General features: G+C 34.9%; 15 non-coding genes across 15 annotated transcripts; all 15 read right to left on the bottom strand.

Annotated features, from left to right (window-relative positions):
• Positions 1 to 361: 361 nt before the first annotated feature.
• TRNAS-GCU (transfer RNA serine (anticodon GCU)) lies at positions 362 to 443 on the bottom strand. The gene has a single exon. It is a non-coding gene; the product is annotated as a tRNA-Ser (tRNA).
• A 430-nt stretch (positions 444 to 873) lies between these two features.
• On the bottom strand, positions 874 to 955 carry TRNAS-GCU (transfer RNA serine (anticodon GCU)). Its single transcript has one exon. It is a non-coding gene; the product is annotated as a tRNA-Ser (tRNA).
• Positions 956 to 1,387: 432 nt separating this feature from the next.
• TRNAS-GCU (transfer RNA serine (anticodon GCU)) lies at positions 1,388 to 1,469 on the bottom strand. The gene has a single exon. It is a non-coding gene; the product is annotated as a tRNA-Ser (tRNA).
• Positions 1,470 to 2,516: 1,047 nt separating this feature from the next.
• TRNAS-GCU (transfer RNA serine (anticodon GCU)) lies at positions 2,517 to 2,598 on the bottom strand. The gene has a single exon. It is a non-coding gene; the product is annotated as a tRNA-Ser (tRNA).
• Positions 2,599 to 4,054: 1,456 nt separating this feature from the next.
• Positions 4,055 to 4,136, bottom strand: TRNAS-GCU (transfer RNA serine (anticodon GCU)). Its single transcript has one exon. It is a non-coding gene; the product is annotated as a tRNA-Ser (tRNA).
• Positions 4,137 to 4,567: 431 nt separating this feature from the next.
• On the bottom strand, positions 4,568 to 4,649 carry TRNAS-GCU (transfer RNA serine (anticodon GCU)). The gene has a single exon. It is a non-coding gene; the product is annotated as a tRNA-Ser (tRNA).
• Positions 4,650 to 8,350: 3,701 nt separating this feature from the next.
• Positions 8,351 to 8,432, bottom strand: TRNAS-GCU (transfer RNA serine (anticodon GCU)). Its single transcript has one exon. It is a non-coding gene; the product is annotated as a tRNA-Ser (tRNA).
• A 1,554-nt stretch (positions 8,433 to 9,986) lies between these two features.
• On the bottom strand, positions 9,987 to 10,068 carry TRNAS-GCU (transfer RNA serine (anticodon GCU)). Its single transcript has one exon. It is a non-coding gene; the product is annotated as a tRNA-Ser (tRNA).
• A 1,040-nt stretch (positions 10,069 to 11,108) lies between these two features.
• On the bottom strand, positions 11,109 to 11,190 carry TRNAS-GCU (transfer RNA serine (anticodon GCU)). Its single transcript has one exon. It is a non-coding gene; the product is annotated as a tRNA-Ser (tRNA).
• A 2,153-nt stretch (positions 11,191 to 13,343) lies between these two features.
• Positions 13,344 to 13,425, bottom strand: TRNAS-GCU (transfer RNA serine (anticodon GCU)). Its single transcript has one exon. It is a non-coding gene; the product is annotated as a tRNA-Ser (tRNA).
• A 432-nt stretch (positions 13,426 to 13,857) lies between these two features.
• Positions 13,858 to 13,939, bottom strand: TRNAS-GCU (transfer RNA serine (anticodon GCU)). Its single transcript has one exon. It is a non-coding gene; the product is annotated as a tRNA-Ser (tRNA).
• A 1,047-nt stretch (positions 13,940 to 14,986) lies between these two features.
• Positions 14,987 to 15,068, bottom strand: TRNAN-GUU (transfer RNA asparagine (anticodon GUU)). The gene has a single exon. It is a non-coding gene; the product is annotated as a tRNA-Asn (tRNA).
• Positions 15,069 to 16,012: 944 nt separating this feature from the next.
• On the bottom strand, positions 16,013 to 16,094 carry TRNAS-GCU (transfer RNA serine (anticodon GCU)). The gene has a single exon. It is a non-coding gene; the product is annotated as a tRNA-Ser (tRNA).
• Positions 16,095 to 16,526: 432 nt separating this feature from the next.
• Positions 16,527 to 16,608, bottom strand: TRNAS-GCU (transfer RNA serine (anticodon GCU)). Its single transcript has one exon. It is a non-coding gene; the product is annotated as a tRNA-Ser (tRNA).
• Positions 16,609 to 17,655: 1,047 nt separating this feature from the next.
• On the bottom strand, positions 17,656 to 17,737 carry TRNAN-GUU (transfer RNA asparagine (anticodon GUU)). The gene has a single exon. It is a non-coding gene; the product is annotated as a tRNA-Asn (tRNA).
• Between the last annotated feature and the right edge of the window lie 425 nt (positions 17,738 to 18,162).

Genomic DNA, 18,162 nt, shown 5'->3' with positions numbered 1-18,162 from the left:
TTGGTTGTGTTCTCAGCAATATCACAGGCTTGTTAGCAATTCCACTTTCAAGTGAGCCTTTGCTTAAAGAACATTTATTTTACTTTAAACATAACCTATATTTGTGAACTACTACACCAGCATGTTGATCCATCACAAACGACAAAAAATCATAACATACACATCTGGCCAATGACATGACTTCTACTATAACAGTAATGGTAGATTTTCACTAAATGTGTTCTATGTATGTCTTTAATGAAAAGCATTGTTCATTGAAGAAGATTTCCTAATTGAATTAGTTTATTTTTGACATTTGAGTGTCACTTCACTTATGAAGCATTATTTGTAAAATCCCATTTCCAAGCATACAATTCCAAACCGACAAGGATGGGATTTGAACTCATGCGTGCAGAGCACAATGGATTAGCAGTCCATCGCCTTAACCACTCGGCCACCTCGTCTTTCTGGCACAAAAAAGAAGGGTTTTCGGACACCACTTGTCATATTTTAAATCAATTCTTTATACTTTGTTGGTTGTGTTCTCATCAATATCACAGGCTTGTTAGCAAGTCCACTTTCAAGTGAGCCTTTGCTTAAAGAACATTTAATATACTTGAAATGTAACCTATATTTGTGAACTACTGCATCATCATGTTGATCCATCACAAATGACAAAAAATCATAACATACACATCTGGCCAATGACATGACTTATACTATAACAGTAATGGTAGATTTTCACTAAATGTGTGCTATGTATGTCTTTAATGAAAAGCATTGTTCATTGAAGTAGATTTCTTAATTGAATTAGTTTATTTTTGACATTTGAGTGTCATTTCACTTATAAAGCATTATTTGTTAAGCTCCATTTCAAAGCATTCAATTCCAAACCGATAAAGATGGGATTTGAACCCATGCGTGCAGAGCACAATGGATTAGCAGTCCATCGCCTTAACCACTCGGCCACCTCGTCTTTCTGGCACAAATGAGGAAGGGTTTTCTGACACCACTTGTCATATTTTAAATCAATTTTTTATACATTGTTGGTTGTCTTCTCAGCAATATCACAGGCTTGTTAGCAATTCCACTTTCAAGTGAGCCTTTGCTTAAAGAACATTTATTTTACTTTAAACATATCCTATATTTGTGAACTACTACACCAGCATGTTGATCCATCACAAACGACAAAAAATCATAACATACACATCAGGCCAATGACATGACTTCTACTATAACAGTAATGGTAGATTTTCACTAAATGTGTGCTATGTATGTCTTTAATGAAAAGCATTGTTCATTGATGTAGATTTCTTAATTGAATTAGTTTATTTTTGACTTTTGAGTGTGAGCTTCACTTATGAAGCATTATTTGCAAAATTCCATTTCCAAGCAAACAATTCCCAACCGACGAGGATGGGATTTGAACCCATGCGTGCAGAGCACAATGGATTAGCAGTCCATCGCCTTAACCACTCGGCCACCTCGTCTTTCTGGCACAAAAAAGAATGGTTTTCAAGACACCACTTGTCATATTTTAAATCAATTCTTTATACATTGTTGGTTGTGTTCTCATCAATATCACAGGCTTGTTAGCAAGTCCACTTTCAAGTGAGCCTTTGCTTAAATAACATTTATTTTACTTTAAATGTAACCTATATTTGTGAACTACTACACCATCATGTTGATCCATCACAAATGACAAAAAATCATAACTTACACATCTGGCCAATGACATGACTTCTACTATAACAGTAATGGTAGTTTTTCCCTAAATGTGTGCTATGAATGTCTTTAATGAAAAGCATTGTTCATTGAAGTAGATTTCTTAATTGAACTAGTATATTTTTGACATTTGAGTGTCAGCTTCACTTAAGATGCATTATTTGCAATAATTCCATTTCCAAGCAAACAATTCCAAACCGACGAGGATGGGATTTGAACCCATGCATGGAGAGCACAATGGATTGTGCTCTGCATGCATGGGTTCAAATCCCATCCTCGTTGGTTTGGAATTGTTTGCTTGGAAATTGAATTTTTGCAAATAATGCTTCATATGTGAAGTGAAGTGAAGTTCATCGCCTTAACCACTCGGCCACCTCCTCATTCTGGCACAAATAAAGAAGGGTTTTCTGACACCACTTGTCTTGTTTTAAATCAATTATTTTTACTTTATTGGTTGTGTTCTCATCAATATCACAGGCTTGTTAGAATGTCCACATTCAAGTGAGCCTTTGCTTAAAGAACATTTATTTTACTTGAAATGTAACCTATATTAGTGAACTACTGCACCATCATGTTGATCCATCACAAATGACAAAAAAACATAACATAAACATCTGGCCAATGACATGACTACTCCTATAACAGTAAAGGTAGATTTTCACTAAATGTGTTCTATGTATGTCTTTAATGAAAAGCATTGTTCATTGAAGTAGATTTCTTAATTGAATTAGTTTATTTTTGACTTTTGAGTGTCAGCTTCACTTATGAAGCATTATTTGCAAAATTCCATTTCCAAGCAAACAATTCCAAACCGACGAGGATGGGATTTGAACCCATGCGTGCAGAGCACAATGGATTAGCAGTCCATCGCCTTAACCACTCGGCCACCTCGTCTTTCTGGCACAAAAAAGAAGGGTTTTCTGACACCACTTGTCATATTTTAAATCAATTCTTTATACATTGTTAGTTGTGTTCTCATCAATATCACAGGCTTGTTAGCAAGTCCACTTTCAAGTGAGCCTTTGCTTAAAGAACATTTATTTTACTTGAAATGTAACCTATATTTGTGAACTACTGCACCATCATGTTGATCCATCACAAATGACAAAAAATCATAACATACACATCTGGCCAATGACATGCCTTCTACTATAACAGTATCGGTAGATTTTCACTAAATGTGTGCTATGTATGTCTTTAATGAAAAGCATTGTTCATTGAACTAGATTTCTTAATTGAATTAGTTTATTTTTGACATTTGAGTGTCACTACACTTATGAAGCATTATTTGTAAAACTCCATTTCCAAGCATACAATTCCAAACCGACAAGGATGGGATTTGAACTCATGCGTGCAGAGCACAATGGATTAGCAGTCCACCGCTTTAACCACTCGGCCACCTCGTCTTTCTGGCACAAAATAGAAGGGTTTTCGGACACCACTTGTCATATTTTAAATCAATTCTTTATACTTTGTTGGTTGTGTTCTCATCAATATCACAGGCTTGTTAGCAAGTCCACTTTCAAGTGAGCCTTTGCTTAAAGAACATTTAATATACTTGAAATGTAACCTATATTTGTGAACTACTGCATCATCATGTTGATCCATCACAAATGACAAAAAATCATAACATACACATCTGGCCAATGACATGACTTATACTATAACAGTAATGGTAGATTTTCACTAAATGTGTGCTATGTATGTCTTTAATGAAAAGCATTGTTCATTGAAGTAGATTTCTTAATTGAATTAGTTTATTTTTGACATTTGAGTGTCACTTCACTTATAAAGCATTATTTGTTAATCTCCATTTCAAAGCATTCAATTCCAAACCCATAAAGATGGGATTTGAACCCATGCGTGCAGAGCACAATGGATTAGCAGTCCATCGCCTAAACCACTCGGCCACCTCGTCTTTCTGGCACAAAAGAGAAGGGTTTTCTGACACCACTTGTCATATTTTAAATCAATTCTTTATACATTGTTGGTTGTGTTCTCATCAATATCACAGGCTTGTTAGCAAGTCCACTTTCAAGTGAGCCTTTGCTTAAAGAACATTTATTTTACTTTAAACGTAACTTATATTTGTGAACTACTACACCATCATGTTGATCCATCACAAACGACAAAAAATCATAACATACACATCTGGCCAATGACAAGACTACTACTATAACAGTAATGGTAGATTTTCACTAAATGTGTTCTATGTATGTCTTTAATGAAAAGCATTGTTCATTGAAGTAGATTTCTTAATTGAACTAGTTTATTTTTGACATTTGAGTGTCTGCTTCACTTATGAAGCATTATTTGCAAAAATTCCATTTCCAAGCAAACAATTCCAAACCGACGAGGATGGGATTTGAACCCATGCGTGCAGAGCACAATGGATTAGCAGTTCATCGCCTTAACCACTCGGCCACCTCGTCTTTCTGGCATAAAAAAGAAGGGTTTTCTGACACCACTTGTCATATTTTAAATCAATTCTTTATACATTGTTAGTTGTGTTCTTATCAATATCACAGGCTTGTTAGCAAGTCCACTTTCAAGTGAGTCTTTGCTTAAAGAACATTTATTTTACTTGAAACATAACCTATATTTGTGAACTACTACACCAGCATGTTGATCCATCACAAACGACAAAAAATCATAACATACACATCTGGATAATGACATGACTTCTACTATAACAGTAATGGTAGATTTTCACTAAATGTGTTCTATGTATGTCTTTAATGAAAAGCATTGTTCATTGAAGTAGATTTCTTAATTGAATTAGTTTATTTTTGACTTTTGAGTGTCAGCTTCACTTATGAAGCATTATTTGCAAAATTCCATTTCCAAGCAAACAATTCCAAACCGACGAGGATGGGATTTGAACCCATGCGTGCAGAGAACAATGGATTAGCAGTCCATCGCCTTAACCACTCGGCCACCTCGTCTTTCTGGCACAAATAAGGAAGGGTTTTCTGACACCACTTGTCATATTTTAAATCAATTTTTTATACATTGTTGGTTGTCTTCTCAGCAATATCACAGGCTTGTTAGCAATTCCACTTTCAAGTGAGCCTTTGCTTAAAGAACATTTATTTTACTTTAAACATAACCTATATTTGTGAACTACTACACCAGCATGTTGATCCATCACAAACGACAAAAAATCATAACATACACATCAGGCCAATGACATGACTTCTACTATAACAGTAATGGTAGATTTTCACTAAATGTGTGCTATGTATGTCTTTAATGAAAAGCATTGTTCATTGAAGTAGATTTCTTAATTGAATTAGTTTATTTTTGACATTTGAGTGTCACTTCACTTATAAAGCATTATTTGTTAAACTCCATTTCAAAGCATTCAATTCCAAACCGATAAGGGTGGGATTTGAACTCATGCGTGCAGAGCACAATGGATTAGCAGTCCACCGCTTTAACCACTCGGCCACCTCGTCTTTCTGGCACAAAAAAGAAGGGTTTTCGGACACCACTTGTCATATTTTAAATCAATTCTTTATACTTTGTTGGTTGTGTTCTCATCAATATCACAGGCTTGTTAGCAAGTCCACTTTCAAGTGAGCCTTTGCTTAAAGAACATTTAATATACTTGAAATGTAACCTATATTTGTGAACTACTGCATCATCATGTTGACCCATCACAAATGACAAAAAATCATAACATACACATCTGGCCAATGACATGACTTATACTATAACAGTAATGGTAGATTTTCACTAAATGTGTGCTATGTATGTCTTTAATGAAAAGCATTGTTCATTGAAGTAGATTTCTTAATTGAATTAGTTTATTTTTGACATTTGAGTGTCACTTCACTTATAAAGCATTATTTGTTAAACTCCATTTCAAAGCATTCAATTCCAAACCCATAAAGATGGGATTTAAACCCATGCGTGCAGAGCACAATGGATTAGCAGTCCATCGCCTAAACCACTCGGCCACCTCGTCTTTCTGGCACAAAAGAGAAGGGTTTTCTGACACCACTTGTCATATTTTAAATCAATTCTTTATACATTGTTGGTTGTGTTCTCATCAATATCACAGGCTTGTTAGCAAGTCCACTTTCAAGTGAGCCTTTGCTTAAAGAACATTTATTTTACTTTAAACGTAACTTATATTTGTGAACTACTACACCATCATGTTGATCCATCACAAACGACAAAAAATCATAACATACAAATCTGGCCAATGACAAGACTACTACTATAACAGTAATGGTAGATTTTCACTAAATGTGTTCTATGTATGTCTTTAATGAAAAGCATTGTTCATTGAAGTAGATTTCTTAATTGAACTTTTTTATTTTTGACATTTGAGTGTCTGCTTCACTTATGAAGCATTATTTGCAAAAATTCCATTTCCAAGCAAATAATTCCAAACCGACGAGGATGGGATTTGAACCCATGGATGCAGAGCACAATGGATTGTGCTCTGCACGCATGGGTTCAAATCCCATCCTCATCGGTTTGGAATTGTTTGTTAGGAAATGGAATTTTTGCAAATAATGTTTTATAAGTGAAGTGAAGTCCATCGCCTTAACCACTCGGCCACCTCGTCTTTCTGGCACAAATAAAGAAGGGTTTTCTGACACCACTTGTCTTGTTTTAAAGCAATTATTTATACATTATTGGTTGTGTTCTCATCAATATCACAGGCTTGTTAGCAAGACCACTTTCAAGTGAGCCTTTGCTTAAAGAACATTTATTTTACTTTAAACGTAACCTATATTTGTGAACTACAACACCATCATGTTGATCCATCACAAACGACAAAAAATCATAATATACACATCTGGCCAATGACATGACTACTCCTATAACAGTAGTGGTAGATTTTCACTAAATGTGTGCTATGTATGTCTTTAATGAAAAGCATTGTTCATTGAACTAGATTTCTTAAATGAATTAGTTTATTTTTGACATTTGCGTGTCTGCTTCACTTATGAAGCATTATTTGTAAAATTCCATTTCCAAGCATATAATTCCAAACCGACAAGGATGGGATTTGAACCCATGCGTGCAGAGCACAATCCATTGTGCTCTGCACGCATGGATTCAAATCCCATCCTCATCGCTGTGGAATTATTTGCTAGGAAATGGAATTTTTGCAAATAATGTTTTATAAGTGAAGTGAAGTCCATCGCCTTAACCACTCGGCCACCTCGTCTTTCTGGCACAAATAAAGAAGGGTTTTCTGACACCACTTGTCTTGTTTTAAATTAATTATTTATACATTATTGGTTGTGTTCTCATCAATATCACAGGCTTGTTAGCAAGTCCACTTTCAAGTGAGCCTTTGCTTAAAGAACATTTATTTTACTTTAAACGTAACCTATATTTGTGAACTACTACACCATCATGTTGATCAATAACAAACGACAAAAAATCATAACATACACATCTGGCCAATGACATGACTACTCCTATAACAGTAATGGTAGATTTTCACTAAATGTGTTCTATGTATGTCTTTAATGAAAAGCATTGTTCATTGAAGTAGATTTCTTAATTGAATTAGTTTATTTTTGACTTTTGAGTGTCAGCTTCACTTATGAAGCATTATTTGCAAAATTCCATTTCCAAGCAAACAATTCCAAACCGACGAGGATGGGATTTGAACCCATGCGTGCAGAGCACAATGGATTAGCAGTTCATCGCCTTAACAACTCGGCCACCTCGTCTTTCTGGCATAAAAAAGAAGGGATTTCTGACACCACTTGTCATATTTTAAATCAATTCTTTATACATTGTTAGTTGTGTTCTTATCAATATCACAGGCTTGTTAGCAAGTCCACTTTCAAGTGAGTCTTTGCTTAAAGAACATTTATTTTACTTGAAATGTAACCTATATTTGTGAACTACTGCACCATCATGTTGATCCATCACAAATGACAAAAAATCATAACATACACATCTGGCTAATGACATGACTTCTACTATAACAGTAATGGTAGATTTTCACTAAATGTGTGCTATGTATGTCTTTAATGAAAAGCATTGTTCATTGAACTAGATTTCTTAATTGAATTAGTTTATTTTTGACATTTGAGTGTCACTTCACTTATGAAGCATTATTTGTAAAATTCCATTTCGAAGCATATAATTCCAAACCGACAAGGATGGGATTTGAATCCATGCGTGCAGAGCGCAATGGATTAGCAGTCCATCGCCTTAACCACTCTGCCACCTCATCTTTCTGGCACAAATAAAGAAGGGTTTTCTGACACCACTTGTCATATTTTAAATCAATTCTTTATACATTGTTGGTTGTGTTCTCAGCAATATCACAGGCTTGTTAGCAATTCCACTTTCAAGTGAGCTTTTGCTTAAAGAACATTTATTTTACTTTAAACATAACCTATATTTGTGAACTACTACACCAGCATGTTGATCCATCACAAACGACAAAAAATCATAACATACACATCTGGATAATGACATGACTTCTACTATAACAGTAATGGTAGATTTTCACTAAATGTGTTCTATGTATGTCTTTAATGAAAAGCATTGTTCATTGAAGTAGATTTCTTAATTGAATTAGTTTATTTTTGACTTTTGAGTGTCAGCTTCACTTATGAAGCATTATTTGCAAAATTCCATTTCCAAGCAAACAATTCCAAACCGACGAGGATGGGATTTGAACCCATGCATGCAGAGCACAATGGATTAGCAGTCCATCGCCTTAACCACTCGGCCACCTCGTCTTTCTGGCACAAATAAGGAAGGGTTTTCTGACACCACTTGTCATATTTTAAATCAATTTTTTATACATTGTTGGTTGTCTTCTCAGCAATATCACAGGCTTGTTAGCAATTCCACTTTCAAGTGAGCCTTTGCTTAAAGAACATTTATTTTACTTTAAACATAACCTATATTTGTGAACTACTACACCAGCATGTTGATCCATCACAAACGACAAAAAATCATAACATACACATCAGGCCATTGACATGACTTCTACTATAACAGTAATGGTAGATTTTCACTAAATGTGTGCTATGTATGTCTTTAATGAAAAGCATTGTTCATTGAAGTAGATTTCTTAATTGAATTAGTTTATTTTTGACATTTGAGTGTCACTTCACTTATAAAGCATTATTTGTTAAACTCCATTTCAAAGCATTCAATTCCAAACCGATAAAGATGGGATTTGAACCCATGCGTGCAGAGCACAATGGATTAGCAGTCCATCGCCTAAACCACTCGGCCACCTCGTCTTTCTGGCACAAAAGAGAAGGGTTTTCTGACACCACTTGTCATATTTTAAATCAATTCTTTATACATTGTTGCTTGTGTTCTCATCAATATCACAGGCTTGTTAGCAAGTCCACTTTCAAGTGAGCCTTTGCTTAAAGAACATTTATTTTACTTTAAACGTAACTTATATTTGTGAACTACTACACCTTCATGTTGATCCATCTCAAACGACAAAAAATCATAACATACAAATCTGGCCAATGACAAGACTACTACTATAACAGTAATGGTAGATTTTCACTAAATGTGTTCTATGTATGTCTTTAATGAAAAGCATTGTTCATTGAAGTAGATTTCTTAATTGAACTAGTTTATTTTTGACATTTGAGTGTCTGCTTCACTTATGAAGCATTATTTGCAAAAATTCCATTTCCAAGCAAATAATTCCAAACCGACGAGGATGGGATTTGAACCCATGGATGCAGAGCACAATGGATTGTGCTCTGCACGCATGGGTTCAAATCCCATCCTCATCGGTTTGGAATTGTTTGTTAGGAAATGGAATTTTTGCAAATAATGTTTTATAAGTGAAGTGAAGTCCATCGCCTTAACCACTCGGCCACCTCGTCTTTCTGGCACAAATAAAGAAGGGTTTTCTGACACCACTTGTCTTGTTTTAAAGCAATTATTTATACATTATTGGTTGTGTTCTCATCAATATCACAGGCTTGTTAGCAAGACCACTTTCAAGTGAGCCTTTGCTTAAAGAACATTTATTTTATTTTAAACGTAACCTATATTTGTGAACTACAACACCATCATGTTGATCCATCACAAACGACAAAAAATCATAACATACACATCTGGCCAATGACATGACTACTCCTATAACAGTAATGGTAGATATTCACTAAATGTGTTCTATGTATGTCTTTAATGAAAAGCATTGTTCATTGAAGTAGATTTCTTAATTGAATTAGTTTATTTTTGACTTTTGAGTGTCAGCTTCACTTATGAAGCATTATTTGCAAAATTCCATTTCCAAGCAAACAATTCCAAACCGACGAGGATGGGATTTGAACCCATGCGTGCAGAGCACAATGGATTAGCAGTCCATCGCCTTAACCACTCGGCCACCTCGTCTTTCTGGCATAAAAAAGAAGGGTTTTCTGACACCACTTGTTATATTTTAAATCAATTCTTTATACATTGTTAGTTGTGTTCTTATCAATATCACAGGCTTGTTAGCAAGTCCACTTTCAAGTGAGCCTTTGCTTAAAGAACATTTATTTTACTTGAAATGTAACCTATATTTGTGAACTACTGCACCATCATGTTGATCCATCACAAATGACAAAAAATCATAACATACACATCTGGCCAATGACATGACTTCTACTATAACAGTAATGGTAGATTTTCACTAAATGTGTGCTATGTATGTCTTTAATGAAAAGCATTGTTCATTGAACTAGATTTCTTAAATGAATTAGTTTATTTTTGACATTTGAGTGTCTGCTTCACTTATGAAGCATTATTTGTAAAATTCCATTTCCAAGCATATAATTCCAAACCGACAAGGATGGGATTTGAACCCATGCGTGCAGAGCACAATCCATTGTGCTCTGCATGCATGGATTCAAATCCCATCCTCATCGGTGTGGAATTGTTTGCTAGGAAATGGAATTTTTGCAAATAATGTTTTATAAGTGAAGTGAAGTCCATCGCCTTAACCACTCGGCCACCTCGTCTTTCTGGCACTAATAAAGAAGGGTTTTCTGACACCACTTGTCTTGTTTTAAATCAATTATTTATACATTATTGGTTGTGTTCTCATCAATATCACAGGCTTGTTAGCATGTCCACATTCAAGTGAGCGTTTGCTTAAAGAACATTTATTTTACTTGAAATGTATCCTATATTTGTGAACTACTGCACCATCATGTTGATCCATCACAAATGACAAAAAAACATAACATACACATCTGGCCAATGACATGACTACTCCTATAACAGTAATGGTAGATTTTCACTAAATGTGTTCTATGTATGTCTTTAATGAAAAGCATTGTTCATTGAAGTAGATTTCTTAATTGAATTAGTTTATTTTTGACTTTTGAGTGTCAGCTTCACTTATGAAGTATTATTTGCAAAATTCCATTTCCAAGCAAACAATTCCAAACCGACGAGGATGGGATTTGAGCCCATGCGTGCAGAGCACAATGGATTAGCAGTCCATCGCCTTAACCACTCGGCCACCTCGTCTTTCTGGCACAAAAAAGAAGGGTTTTCTGACACCACTTGTCATATTTTAAATCAATTATTTATACATTGTTAGTTGTGTTCTCATCAATATCACAGGCTTGTTAGCAAGTCCACTTTCAAGTGAGCCTTTGCTTAAAGAACATTTATTTTACTTGAAATGTAACCTATATTTGTGAACTACTGCACCATCATGTTGATCCATCACAAATGACAAAAAATCATAACATACAAATCTGGCCAATGACATGACTACTACTATAACAGTAATGGTAGATTTTCACTAAATGTGTTCTATGTATGTCTTTAATGAAAAGCATTGTTCATTGAAGTAGATTTCTTAATTGAACTAGTTTATTTTTGACATTTGAGTGTCTGCTTCACTTATGAAGCATTATTTGCAAAAATTCCATTTCCAAGCAAATAATTCCAAACCGACGAGGATGGGATTTGAACCCATGGATGCAGAGCACAATGGATTTCATGGGTTCAAATCCCATCCTCATCGGTTTGGAATTGTTTGCTAGGAAATGGAATTTTTGCAAATAATGTTTTATAAGTGAAGTGAAGTCCATCGCCTTAACCACTCGGCCACCTCGTCTTTCTGGCACAAATAAAGAAGGGTTTTCTGACACCACTTGTCTTGTTTTAAATTAATTATTTATACATTATTGGTTGTGTTCTCATCAATATCACAGGCTTGTTAGCAAGTCCACTTTCAAGTGAGCCTTTGCTTAAAGAACATTTATTTTACTTGAAATGTAACCTATATTTGTGAACTACTGCACCATCATGTTGATCCATCACAAATGACAAAAAATCATAACATACAAATCTGGCCAATGACATGACTACTACTATAACAGTAATGGTAGATTTTCACTAAATGTGTTCTATGTATGTCTTTAATGAAAAGCATTGTTCATTGAAGTAGATTTCTTAATTGAACTAGTTTATTTTTGACATTTGAGTGTCTGCTTCACTTATGAAGCATTATTTGCAAAAATTCAATTTCCAAGCAAATAATTCCAAACCGACGAGGATGGGATTTGAACCCATGGATGCAGAGCACAATGGATTGTGCTCTGCACGCATGGGTTCAAATCCCATCCTCATCGGTTTGGAATTGTTTGCTAGGAAATGGAATTTTTGCAAATAATGTTTTATAAGTGAAGTGAAGTCCATCGCCTTAACCACTCGGCCACCTCGTCTTTCTGGCACAAATAAAGAAGGGTTTTCTGACACCACTTGTCTTGTTTTAAATTAATTATTTATACATTATTGGTTGTGTTCTCATCAATATCACAGGCTTGTTAGCAAGTCCACTTTCAAGTGAGCCTTTGCTTAAAGAACATTTATTTTACTTTAAACGTAACCTATATTTGTGAACTACTACACCATCATGTTGATCAATAACAAACGACAAAAAATCATAACATACACATCTGGCCAATGACATGACTACTCCTATAACAGTAATGGTAGATTTTCACTAAATGTGTTCTATGTATGTCTTTAATGAAAAGCATTGTTCATTGAAGTAGATTTCTTAATTGAATTAGTTTATTTTTGACATATGAGTGTCACTTCACTTATGAAGCATTATTTGTAAAATTCCATTTCGAAGCATATAATTCCAAACCGCCAAGGATGGGATTTGAATCCATGCATGCAGAGCGCAATAGATTAGCAGTCTATCGCCTTAACCACTCGGGCAACTCATCTTTCTGGCACAAATAAAGAAGGCTTTTCTGACACCACTTGTCATATTTTAAATCAATTCTTTATACATTGTTGGTTGTGTTCTCAGCAATATCACAGGCTTGTTAGCAATTCCACTTTCAAGTGAGCCTTTGCTTAAAGAACATTTATTTTACTTTAAACATAACCTATATTTGTGAACTACTACACCAGCATGTTGATCCATCACAAACGACAAAAAATCATAACATACCCATCTGGATAATGACATGACTTCTTCTATAACAGTTATGGTAGATTTTCACTAAATGTGTTCTATGTATGTCTTTAATGAAAAGCATTGTTCATTGAAGTAGATTTCTTAATTGAATTAGTTTATTTTTGACTTTTGAGTGTCAGCTTCACTTATGAAGCATTATTTGCAAAATTCCATTTCCAAGCAAACAATTCCAAACCGACGAGGATGGGATTTGAACCCATGCGTGCAGAGAACAATGGATTAGCAGTCCATCGCCTTAACCACTCGGCCACCTCGTCTTTCTGGCACAAATAAGGAAGGGTTTTCTGACACCACTTGTCATATTTTAAATCAATTTTTTATACATTGTTGGTTGTCTTCTCAGCAATATCACAGGCTTGTTAGCAATTCCACTTTCAAGTGAGCCTTTGCTTAAAGAACATTTATTTTACTTTAAACATAACCTATATTTGTGAACTACTACACCAGCATGTTGATCCATCACAAACGACAAAAAATCATAACATACACATCAGGCCAATGACATGACTTCTACTATAACAGAAATGGTAGATTTTCACTAAATGTGTGCTATGTATGTCTTTAATGAAAAGCATTGTTCATTGATGTAGATTTCTTAATTGAATTAGTTTATTTTTGACTTTTGAGTGTCAGCTTCACTTATGAAGCATTATTTGCAAAATTCCATTTCCAAGCAAACAATTCCCAACCGACGAGGATGGGATTTGAACCCATGCGTGCAGAGCACAATGGATTAGCAATCCATCGCCTTAACCACTCGGCCACCTCGTCTTTCTGGCACAAAAAAGAAGGGTTTTCAAGACACCACTTGTCATATTTTAAATCAATTCTTTATACATTGTTGGTTGTGTTCTCATCAATATCACAGGCTTGTTAGCAAGTCCACTTTCAAGTGAGCCTTTGCTTAAAGAACATTTATTTTACTTGAAATGTAACCTATATTTGTGAACTACTACACCATCATGTTGATCCATCACAAATGACAAAAAATCATAACTTACACATCTGGCCAATGACATGACTTCTACTATAACAGTAATGGTAGTTTTTCCCTAAATGTGTGCTATGAATGTCTTTAATGAAAAGCATTGTTCATTGAAGTAGATTTCTTAATTGAACTAGTATATTTTTGACATTTGAGTGTCAGCTTCACTTAAGAAGCATTATTTGCAAAAATTCCATTTCCAAGCAAACAATTCCAAACCGACGAGGATGGGATTTGAACCCATGCATGGAGAACACAATGGATTGTGCTCTGCATGCATGGGTTCAAATCCCATCCTCGTTGGTTTGGAATTGTTTGCTTGGAAATGGAATTTTTGCAAATAATGCTTCATATGTGAAGTGAAGTGAAGTTCATCGCCTTAACCACTTGGCCACCTCCTCATTCTGGCACAAATAAAGAAGGGTTTTCTGACACCACTTGTCTTGTTTTAAATCAATTATTTTTACTTTATTGGTTGTGTTCTCATCAATATCACAGGCTTGTTAGCATGTCCACATTCAAGTGAGCCTTTGCTTAAAGAACATTTATTTTACTTGAAATGTAACCTATATTTGTGAACTACTGCACCATCATGTTGATCCATCACAAATGACAAAAAAACATAACATACACATCTGGCCAATGACATGACTACTCCTATAACAGTAATGGTAGATTTTCACTAAATGTGTTCTATGTATGTCTTTAATGAAAAGCATTGTTCATTGAAGTAGATTTCTTAATTGAATTAGTTTATTTTTGACTTTTGAGTGTCAGCGTCACTTAGGAAGCATTATTTGCAAAATTCCATTTCCAAGCAAGCAATTCCAAACCGACGAGGATGGGATTTGAACCCATGCATGCAGAGCACAATGGATTAACAGTCCATCGCCTTAACCACTCGGCCACCTCGTCTTTCTGGCACAAAAAAGAAGGGTTTTCTGACACCACTTGTCATATTTTAAATCAATTCTTTATACATTGTTAGTTGTTTTCTCATCAATATCACAGGCTTGTTAGCAAGTCCACTTTCAAGTGAGCCTTTGCTTAAAGAACATTTATTTTACTTTAAACGTAACCTATATTTGTGAACTACTACACCATCATGTTGATCAATAACAAACGACAAAAAATCATAACATACACATCTGGCCAATGACATGACTACTCCTATAACAGTAATGGTAGATTTTCACTAAATGTGTTCTATGTATGTCTTTAATGAAAAGCATTGTTCATTGAAGTAGATTTCTTAATTGAATTAGTTTATTTTTGACATATGAGTGTCACTTCACTTATGAAGCATTATTTGTAAAATTCCATTTCGAAGCATATAATTCCAAACCGCCAAGGATGGGATTTGAATCCATGCATGCAGAGCGCAATAGATTAGCAGTCTATCGCCTTAACCACTCGGGCAACTCATCTTTCTGGCACAAATAAAGAAGGCTTTTCTGACACCACTTGTCATATTTTAAATCAATTCTATATACATTGTTGGTTGTGTTCTCAGCAATATCACAGGCTTGTTAGCAATTCCACTTTCAAGTGAGCCTTTGCTTAAAGAACATTTATTTTACTTTAAACATAACCTATATTTGTGAACTACTACACCAGCATGTTGATCCATCACAAACGACAAAAAATCATAACATACCCATCTGGATAATGACATGACTTCTTCTATAACAGTTATGGTAGATTTTCACTAAATGTGTTCTATGTATGTCTTTAATGAAAAGCATTGTTCATTGAAGTAGATTTCTTAATTGAATTAGTTTATTTTTGACTTTTGAGTGTCAGCTTCACTTATGAAGCATTATTTGCAAAATTCCATTTCCAAGCAAACAATTCCAAACCGACGAGGATGGGATTTGAACCCATGCGTGCAGAGAACAATGGATTAGCAGTCCATCGCCTTAACCACTCGGCCACCTCGTCTTTCTGGCACAAATAAGGAAGGGTTTTCTGACACCACTTGTCATATTTTAAATCAATTTTTTATACATTGTTGGTTGTCTTCTCAGCAATATCACAGGCTTGTTAGCAATTCCACTTTCAAGTGAGCCTTTGCTTAAAGAACATTTATTTTACTTTAAACATAACCTATATTTGTGAACTACTACACCAGCATGTTGATCCATCACAAACGACAAAAAATCATAACATACACATCAGGCCAATGACATGACTTCTACTATAACAGAAATGGTAGATTTTCACTAAATGTGTGCTATGTATGTCTTTAATGAAAAGCATTGTTCATTGATGTAGATTTCTTAATTGAATTAGTTTATTTTTGACTTTTGAGTGTCAGCTTCACTTATGAAGCATTATTTGCAAAATTCCATTTCCAAGCAAACAATTCCCAACCGACGAGGATGGGATTTGAACCCATGCGTGCAGAGCACAATGGATTAGCAATCCATCGCCTTAACCACTCGGCCACCTCGTCTTTCTGGCACAAAAAAGAAGGGTTTTCAAGACACCACTTGTCATATTTTAAATCAATTCTTTATACATTGTTGGTTGTGTTCTCATCAATATCACAGGCTTGTTAGCAAGTCCACTTTCAAGTGAGCCTTTGCTTAAAGAACATTTATTTTACTTGAAATGTAACCTATATTTGTGAACTACTACACCATCATGTTGATCCATCACAAATGACAAAAAATCATAACTTACACATCTGGCCAATGACATGACTTCTACTATAACAGTAATGGTAGTTTTTCCCTAAATGTGTGCTATGAATGTCTTTAATGAAAAGCATTGTTCATTGAAGTAGATTTCTTAATTGAACTAGTATATTTTTGACATTTGAGTGTCAGCTTCACTTAAGAAGCATTATTTGCAAAAATTCCATTTCCAAGCAAACAATTCCAAACCGACGAGGATGGGATTTGAACCCATGCATGGAGAACACAATGGATTGTGCTCTGCATGCATGGGTTCAAATCCCATCCTCGTTGGTTTGGAATTGTTTGCTTGGAAATGGAATTTTTGCAAATAATGCTTCATATGTGAAGTGAAGTGAAGTTCATCGCCTTAACCACTTGGCCACCTCCTCATTCTGGCACAAATAAAGAAGGGTTTTCTGACACCACTTGTCTTGTTTTAAATCAATTATTTTTACTTTATTGGTTGTGTTCTCATCAATATCACAGGCTTGTTAGCATGTCCACATTCAAGTGAGCCTTTGCTTAAAGAACATTTATTTTACTTGAAATGTAACCTATATTTGTGAACTACTGCACCAGCATGTTGATCCATCACAAATGACAAAAAAACATAACATACACATCTGGCCAATGACATGACTACTCCTATAACAGTAATGGTAGATTTTCACTAAATGTGTTCTATGTATGTCTTTAATGAAAAGCATTGTTCATTGAAGTAGATTTCTTAATTGAATTAGTTTATTTTTGACTTTTGAGTGTCAGCGTCACTTAGGAAGCATTATTTGCAAAATTCCATTTCCAAGCAAGCAATTCCAAACCGACGAGGATGGGATTTGAACCCATGCATGCAGAGCACAATGGATTAACAGTCCATCGCCTTAACCACTCGGCCACCTCGTCTTTCTGGCACAAAAAAGAAGGGTTTTCTGACACCACTTGTCATATTTTAAATCAATTCTTTATACATTGTTAGTTGTTTTCTCATCAATATCACAGGCTTGTTAGCAAGTCCACTTTCAAGTGAGCCTTTGCTTAAAGAACATTTATTTTACTTGAAATGTAACCTATATTTGTGAACTACTACACCATCATGTTGATCCATCACAAATGACAAAAAATCATAACTTACACATCTGGCCAATGACATGACTTCTACTATAACAGTAATGGTAGTTTTTCCCTAAATGTGTGCTATGAATGTCTTTAATGAAAAGCATTGTTCATTGAAGTAGATTTCTTAATCGAACTAGTATATTTTTGACATTTGAGTGTCAGCTTCACTTAAGAAGCATTATTTGCAAAAATTCCATTTCCAAGCAAACAAT

Source organism: Taudactylus pleione, unplaced genomic scaffold, assembly GCF_031769625.1.
Source record: "Taudactylus pleione unplaced genomic scaffold, aTauple2 ptg000619l, whole genome shotgun sequence".
Taxonomy (NCBI): domain Eukaryota; kingdom Metazoa; phylum Chordata; class Amphibia; order Anura; family Myobatrachidae; genus Taudactylus; species Taudactylus pleione.
This window is presented reverse-complemented; position numbering and strand designations above follow the sequence as displayed.